Source organism: Sarcophilus harrisii, chromosome 6 (assembly GCF_902635505.1).
Source record: "Sarcophilus harrisii chromosome 6, mSarHar1.11, whole genome shotgun sequence".
Classification (NCBI taxonomy): Eukaryota; Metazoa; Chordata; class Mammalia; order Dasyuromorphia; family Dasyuridae; genus Sarcophilus; species Sarcophilus harrisii.
In genome coordinates this window covers 37,481,526-37,490,409 of record NC_045431.1, presented here as the reverse complement: position 1 = coordinate 37,490,409, position 8,884 = coordinate 37,481,526, and the positions used below count along the sequence as shown (strand labels likewise).

General features: G+C 39.9%; 1 protein-coding gene across 1 annotated transcript in view; it reads left to right on the top strand.

Annotated features, from left to right (window-relative positions):
* The first annotated feature begins 330 nt into the window (after nucleotides 1–330).
* The window catches only part of LNX1 (ligand of numb-protein X 1), a 208,876-nt gene continuing 200,322 nt past the window's right edge, over nucleotides 331–8,884 (top strand). Inside the window, exon 1 of the mRNA XM_031942611.1 lies at nucleotides 331–621. The gene's annotated coding sequence lies outside the window, so the exon portion shown is untranslated. The remainder of the gene's footprint in view (nucleotides 622–8,884) is intronic.

The following is an 8,884-nucleotide window of genomic DNA, read 5'->3' as shown; positions in this document are numbered from 1 at the left end:
TCTTCCTTTTCAAAATAATTAATCACTTAGATAGTTAAAGACAAGCCCCAAACTTGTGGCTATTTGCTAAAAGCCCCAGTCAAACTTGGGCTCGGCCGGCTGATATTTGGTCCTCGAGGTGGGCTGACCTTCTGCTTATTTCTCAGGGCACTCTTCCCTATATGTTTTCTTACTTATCTGCCTTCCAGTGTCCCAGCTCATTTTCCCATTGTCTGGAGGACAATAACAGTCAGGGTGGGGGGACGCCTGGCTTGCCAACCCAAAGGTGAACAAAAGGATCTCGGTTTTTGGCAAGGGCAGGAGGAAGTCGGAGACAGCCGTGGTCCTGTCCAAGCTAGGACTGATTTGACATTGCCCTGAAGCAGAAGAAGCCGTGGGCCTGCCACTGTGCTTGCCCAGGCTGAGACCGTCCTGGAAAGGGTCTGGGCTAAGAATGTGCTGACTGTCCGCTGACTCCACCGGGCAGCTCGGTCTGCACGCAGCGCAGGCGTCCGAAGGGATCCCTTGGGCAGGAAGGAGACATCCCTCTCCCAGATTCCTACTGAAACAGGAAAGCCCAGGTGCCAGCCTGTCCTTGGTGACTGTGGCCGCAGGAAGGACTGGGTCTGCAAAGCGATGAAGGTAAGATTTCCTCTCCCATCTCTCAGGTAGAGAGAATCTTGTGACCGGCCCCCTGGAATATCCGAGTGACTGTGGAACAGGAGAGCCGAGGATCCAGTGCCTAGAGAAAAGTTATTGTTCTTTGTCCCTCATTCTCAAGGACCCTAACATCAGGGAGGTGACGCAAGTGAAATGGATTTCAGGGAGGGAGGACCTCACTTTCCCTTCCAGTGCCATCTGGGTCCAGTAGCCCTAGAAATGGCCTTCCATAGTAAAGAGCCTGGGATTAAAAAAGAGAAAAATCTCCCAAGTTTCTTTCCCTTCTTTTTACTATTTCCTTCCCCTCCTATGCACTGGACAGAGCCTGAAATTCCCAGCCTCCACTTAGATCTTCTGACTTCTATGATTCTAGGTTTGCCTTGAAATTGGAATCTTGCTTCTTGGGCTTTCAAAATGGGACTAAAAGTAAACCACAACTTTTAAAACACAGAGAATGTTTATGCTATTCCCCCCCCCAAGTATTTTAATAAAAATTTTAGGAATGAATATGACAACAATATCTTGAATCTAAATAATATTTTTCTTCCTAGAAACTCTAGACACTTTCATAGAGTTTATTTCATTTTATTCTTATAACTTGACAGCAAAATAAGAAAAGGACTATTACCCCATTTCACAGATTTAGAAGCTGAGTATGGCTAAGTGACTTGCTCATGGACATGCAAGTTAGACCCCCAAAAGTGAAAAAAATCCCAGTTTCCTTACTCTGTTTTTGACTCTTTGCAGCAAGTCACTACTTTATTGCTTCTGCTCATTTCTTAGCACTGGGGATGCAACTCAGATGTCCCTAGTAAGCTCTGTAAAGTTCTAGTCAATAATGTCTTAATCTCTCTCCAACCTCATGCGATACCTTTTTCATGCATTTACCACGTACTATTGTTTTGTGAAATTGTTTGTATTTGTATTATATCTGCCTCCCAGACCATAAACTTGATAAGGGCAGAGACAGCATCTTCAATTTTGTGTCTCCCTCAGCTTCTTTCCTAATTCAACAAACATATGTTAAGTCTCTAAGTTCTTGGTAGAGACTTAACAAATGTTTGTTGAATTTTAACTCAATTGAATTATGGTGAAGGCATCATAAAGGCACCATGGGAAATCATGGGATGTTGACTCAAATGTCCTGGATTTGAGTCTGGGCTTTGCTCATGTGACTGTAGACCCATCCCTTAAGTTCTTTGTCCCTCGTCTGATGGCTAAGGTTCCTTCCAGTTCTAAACCTATAATTATTTCTAATTATAAATCAACAATTATAGTCTCTGGTGTGCCCAGCATCATGATGGGGGGTGCGGGGTGATGCAGAAGAAGGAAATGTGCCTGTGGTCAAGGAACTTAAAATCGAGCTAAAAAAAATTAGACAGGAAGCAATGAGAAGCTGGCCCAAGACAATGTGCAGAAAGGAAAGTGTGAGAGGAGGTAGCTGGCCTTCATGGAATTCAGATTGAAGAAGGAATTGCATTAGGGATTGGGCAGGGGTCTCCCCCCACCAAGAGCAGAAAAGAAGAAAAGATGAAAGAGATGTGAAAGGGAGGAGATTAGAGGAAAGGAAAGGAGATGTGAGGGCAAGATCTGGGAGGAAAAGGGAAAAATTGCCAAAAAAATCTTTACAGGGGATTTGTATCAGTAAGCAAAAAACCCAAATATGCCCTGGTATACAAGTGAAACAGAATGGGAAAATAAAGGACTCTTAAAGAACACAGAAAAATCAAAATGTAAAGAATATACAAAAGATTCAAGCCAAATTCACATTATTATATAATTGACATTGACAAAAGTAAACTCAATAATTGCAACTCTACAAATTGCAACACATATAATGTAGTATATTTTAAATTGACTAATTACAAAATGCAATTGCTTTTTGTTTTTTATTAAAATGTTAAAAATTTAAATTTACATAATTTGGACATTTAGATCTAATTTAAGAGTGTAGAAATATTTTCAATAAATCGTAATTGGAAAAAAATATGTAAGTTAACCTTTTATAATTAAATAATAAACATTTTTAAATATATGCTTTATCATAATAAGATTGAATTGAACTCCAAATTCCCCCATTGTAATTTTATTCATAAAAATACACATTAAAAAACAAATTCAGGAAACTTGCAACTGAAAATAGTAAGATAAGACTGCACCATCATACTGTCAAAATGCACAAGTGAATGTTTCTACTGAGTTGAAAATACTCTGAAATGCTCAGCACAAATTAACAAGCCTTTATATAAAATTCTTTATAAATATAGACTATGAAATGTGTTTTATTTCAAATAATGTGAAAATATGTAGTCTATTTTTAATGTGTAACTAATGGGGGATTTTGGTTAATTAAAGTCTATATTGAAAATGCATAAAATTTTGAACATCATTATTTTCCTTGAAATTCACTGATGATAATAGGGATGTAGAAAACACTACCCAAATAATGATACCATCAAGAAAAACACAAATATGAACAAGAATATAGTCAGGTCTCAGAATGCTGGGCTTGTAATCTGAAAGACTCACCTTCCTGTGTTCAAATTCAGTCTCAGATACTTGCTATAAGATCCTGGGCAAGTCACTTAATCTGTCTGCCTCAGTTTCCTCATCTGTAAAATGAACCAGAGAAGGAAATGGCCAACCCACTCCAGTATCTGTTCCAAGAAAACTTCAAAGTAGGTGAATAAGAATCAAATACAACTGAAAAATGACTGAACAATTATGCCCCTCAAATTCAAGGATCTATCACAACAGATTTAACCTGAGAGTGGAGATGATGAAGTGGTGGGAGAATATAAAATCGACATCCTCTAAGAACATGGATTTAGCTTCTATTTGGGTCTGATGTGCACTTCAAGTTGCTGAATCAAAGCAGCAGGTACAGATTATCTAAGGAAAACCATATTTCTCAGAGCTGGGGGAGGAGGAGGCAGGGGAAGTCAATTAATTGGAGATTACTGGGGAAGGTCCTGTGTTTTAATTCTGAGCCACAAAATGCTTCTTAGGATCAGAGATTTTAGAGTTGGATGGGATCCTAGAAAGAGATCATTGTTTGCTTTATAAACAAGGAAACTGAGGCTCTGAGATGTAAGTGAACTTTTTCAATGTTCTGCGTGAACAAGGAGCCAGCAATAACAGCAGACAGATAACTCTTTAAGCTCTGAGAAGTACATTACCTACGTTATTTTATATGATCCCCACAACAGCTCTGAGAGGGAAGGTAGGTGCTATTAACTAACCTCATTTGATAAATGAAGAAAAAGAGGCGAGAGAGATTAAATGATATGCCCAGGATTTTAAGCCAGGGCTAACAAAGCTCTGCCCTTTATGGCAGAGATCTGGGATTGCTGAGACTTCTCAGGAAGGTCAAAGCTCTTTTTATAATAATACTAAAATGGTTTAATCTCTACTATTGGAAATATTGATAAATATTACCAGTAGAGTGCTGGTAAATACTTAATAATCAGCTCTGGGGTGGTAGGATAGACATGACACACCTTTCAGTTTAATCTTCATTTTCTTCTGTCACATTTTAAAGTCTAGATAAGCAACAACGCAGCAAATCAATCCCAGATTAATAGTATTTGTAATTTCTGAGATGTAAATGCTTCATACTGAATATTTAACAATCAACTTTCAGAAAGCCAGTTCAAGCTGTCTCTTAGATGTAACCCACTTAAACAAAAGTTCTTTGGAAGTAAATAGTCATAAAAAAAAAAAAGGTAAAGGGTTCCTAAGAAAATTATCGTACTATGGAACGTTCTCTCATTGCTCTTCCTTGACGTGAACTCAAGTTGATTCTGTACACAACCCAAAAAGTTTGCTATGAAAATATAATACTCTTGCTCCCTGGAGAAAAGTATCAAAGCACGCTGACTGGGTTCCCTACAAGTTTGTGTTACATAATCCCAATTAAGCCCTCACCACAGCAAGGCAAGCCTTTGACACTTCCCTGATCCATTCATTCTCCACAGCAGCTTTGCATCCTTCTTCAAACCTCCCAAGAGTCCCCCTACTCCTCCCCTCTCAGTTGAGAGCCTTCTCCCCTTCTCCCCATCTCACCTTACTCAGATGCCTTCTACCACTGTCTCTGCATAAAGAAGTAGCCCTTCTTGCCAAAGCAAGCCCAGCTGTGTGCACTTAGGTCCTGTTCCATCCTCTGTTCTACAGATTGCATCTTTCAGCATCCCTCTCACTCCCTGACTACCAGCTACTCCTACTGCCTGCAAACATGCCGGGTCTCCCCCAAGCCCTCGCTTATCCATGTAGCCCGCCGTCTTCCCCAGAGACTCCAAGTTCCATAAAAGCAGACTTCCTTCTCCCTTTTTGTCCCCTCTCCCTAGCCCTTGGGTCAGTGTCTGGCCCACTGTGGAAGCTTCAGAAATGCTGGGTGACTGACTGACTGAGTGACCCGATTCCTCTGCAATATGAATTACTAACATGATAAGTGTATCTAACGAACAAAAGGTTTGTTCCAGACCTTTGGGGTTAAAAAGGTTTATGAGTCATTGTAGAAGGAAAAAAGAGGCAATTTTAATGACTTAGGGTGGATGGATACACTGAAGGATCCTTGGGACAATCATGGCAAAGGAGATCTTTCCCTTTCTGAAAGTATTTAATCAACAAGCATTTATTGAGTGCTTACTGTGTACCAGCCATTGTGCTAAGTTCAGGGGATATAAAGAAAGGTTAAAACAGTCCTATCTTCAAGCAGCTCACACGCTCATCATGGTTATGACCACTGGCCACCATACTTCTGAGAGTCCTCCCTTTCTTTGGCTCTTGCCCACTTTGTATCTTTAATCCAGCTGCAGTTGTTGAACAGAGAATCCTAAAGAAAAATCCAATTCAGGTCAGTGAATTGATTTTGCCTAGTTCTTTATCCTCCCCTGCTCCTCCAGGCCCTTCCACGCTGAGGGGTGGGAACAGAAATGAGGAGAAAAGGGAGGGTCTGAGTCATTGTAGTAGGAAACAGGAATTAAAAATACAACAGACCTGGGGTTGTGCAGCCCTGTACAGAGCAGCTCCAGCTCCTTCCCCCCAGCCCAGCCAATGGCAGGAAGGACGTGGGAAGCAGGTCAGGAATCTGTTATATTTGAATCACTAAACTGCCAGAAAACCTCCAGGATTTAGCTCTAGGACCAATGGTAGGAAACGCAATTCTGGATCCTCAAATACAACAAAAGAACCCCTTTTTGCCTCCTATTTATTGAAAAATAGTTCTACTTTACACACACACACAAACATACTCATTATACTTGCTGGATGATCCTCACAAATCTATGGACATGGGAAGAAAGCTGAAGGCAGATGGTCTGAACTTTTTCCTTTTCCCTGACTCCAGTTTATTCTTGAGTCTATGGCAGGCTTCCAGGCCAAGCCAAAGGCAGCTACGATAAATGGCAAGTTGGGTAATTGAGCTTCAGCTAATGTGTAACTTCTCCATATGGGCCCGAGTGAAGGTTACAGGTAAATTGATTTTTGGGGGTTTTTTTAATAGCTATTTTTAATAACACTCAATGGAAGGGAGACATTCTGACCATTAGAGGTGTGTTTTTCCAGCCCTGGAGGGTTTCAGACAGGGATTGTGTGGCCACTTATTGGGATCCTATAAAGGAGGCCTGAGATAGGGATTCTATTGGATCACCTCTGAGACCCCACCAAAAGTCTGTGGTTCTCTCAGTGTCTCCCTGAGTAGAACCCTGACTTGGCAACATTATTTAGAATAAAGAAATCAGACAACTTCAGAGCTAATGGGGCCTGAGGGATCATGAACCCAACCCCTAAATTTGCAGATGTAAAACCTGAGGTCCCCAGAGCCAGGGCTAGAATGGGGATTTCCTTTGCCCTAGAGCAGAGTTCTTGCCCCTGTAGCACATTGCTTTTTCAACCTGTGCTTTGTGTCTGTGGGATAATCATAGTGTTTCTGATTCTCAATATACTCATCTATAAAATGGGGATAAGAATAGTCAGCCAGTTTTTTGCAAAGTTGCCACGTATTCATACCATTCTGTCTACCAGCTGCTCAAAGTTGAGTTCTGCAACCACTGAACTGGACAGACCCTCCTAACCTTTTCCTGGAAGAAATCAAATCAGGTCAACAAATATTTATTGAATATTTATTATATGAAAGATGTTCCAAAGAAATATTAGAAATGTAATCTCTTCCTAGCTGTGTGACCCTAAGCAAGTCATTTTACTCTGTCTCAGCAAGAAAAAATAAAATAAAATAAGAAATGTAATATCAAAGAGCTCATATATATATTTGGGAAAGCAAACCCACAAAAGTTTAAATAAATGCATGAGAAATATGACCCAATTATGTATCTTTTACCTTTTCTACCCTGCAAAAGTAGTATAGTAGATACAGTCCTAGACCTGGAATCAGGAAAGCCTCAGTTCAAATTCTATTTTACATATTTACTAGCTGTGTGACCTTAAGCAAGTCACTTAGTACCATCTGCCTCAATTTCCTTACCTGTAAAATAGAATAATAGTACCTACTTTTCAAGATAAAATGAAATAATATTTATATATTGTTTTATAGTCCTCCAAATTCCCAATAAATGCAACTCTTATTATTGTTGTTTGTTATTTTTATTATTACTTAGACAATCATAAAACATTTATTTATTTAGAGCTTACTCTGTCTTGGGTACTGGGCTAAGTAGTAGAGATACAAGGAAAAAAGTGAAACAATCCCTGCCTTCAAGGAGTGTATATCTTGAGACAACATAAATATATGAAGACACATATAAATCAGCATATAAAAAATATAGTGTAGCTGAAAGGCAAGTGTCATAAGGAAAGGCACTAGCAGTTGGAGTGGAGCCGGGGACCAGGAAAGGCCACTTTTTTTGAATCTTCAAGGTAGCCAAGTGCTCTAAGACTTGAAGTTGGAAGGACTTTCCAAGCTTGGGGCAGAGGAACATTAAGGAGACCACAGCAGAAAAGAGAGTTAAAAAAAAAAGAAAGGAGAGTTTAGGGGGGAAGGCTACCGAGTTCTGTTGAGAGTGAAGTGCCTTTGGGACATCCAAGTTGAGAGTGCCAGGAGGCAGGTGATGATGTGGGAATGTCAGCAGATTAGGGCTGGATAAATAGATCTGGAAATAATCTGCATGGAGACAGTAATTGAACCCACAAGAATCATGAAGATCAACAAATGGAAAAATACAGGGAAAGAGAAAAACATCCAGGACATTATTTCAGGAGATTAAAGCATGGTATATTTTATGCTGGGCCTGGCGGCAGAAAGATCCACATTCAAACCCTGTTTCTGACAATGGAATCAAGTTCTAAAATTCCTTCTGAAATTCCTACCCATCTTTTGAACATCTGCTTCTTTTTTTCTGTCAAGTATTTATTATTAAGTATTTACTACGTGCCAGGGTCCATGCTATATATTGGCGATACAGAAATAGGAAAAAAAAAAAACAAAAAACAGGGTTCCTGCCCTCAAGGAGCTTATATTCTACATGAGAAAACATAAAAATAAATAAGTAGATGAACATCTACTTCTTTTTTTTTATTAGTTCAATAGTTTTCTTTTATATATATATATATATATATATATATTTTTTTAATTTAATAGCCTTTTATTTACAGGATACATACATGGGTAACTTTACAGCATTAACAATTGCCAAACCTCTTGTTCCAGTTTTTCACCTCTTACCCCCCCCACCCCCTCCCCTAAATGGCAGGATGACCAGTAGAGAACATCTACTTCTTTATGTTATTCCATTTATTCTTGTGAATGGTCAGCCCACCACACTGGTCATATTCCTCCTTTGGTTCAGTAGGGAGAATTTTCCATTGCAGGATGGCCACATCCAGGAGGTGGAGAAAAGGATGCAAAAAAAGAGGAAAAGTCTTGTCCCTGGGACTAGAGGGATGAAGATCTGGAATGAAGGTTCCAGACAAACCTAAGGCTCTGGGACTCAAGTCCTTGTCCACGTACAAAGAAGAATTTTGCTGATTTGGCAAATCTGTTTCCACACAGACCTTCCCTGAACAATCACTCACCTGCATCTCATCCACCCCAGACTAAACAGCAGACCCACATGTTGTCAGTAGCACTAGTGTGGAAGCGAGACCTGAAACACTTAGGCTGAATCAAGGGCCAGGATATTGCCTAATTGTCTTGTAGGGCTCTAAAGGAAAAGGAACAAGATTTTCACTAAAGAGGGCTTCCCTGTCCATGATTATCCCAATCCAAAGTCAGCCACTCTGGTGGATTTTC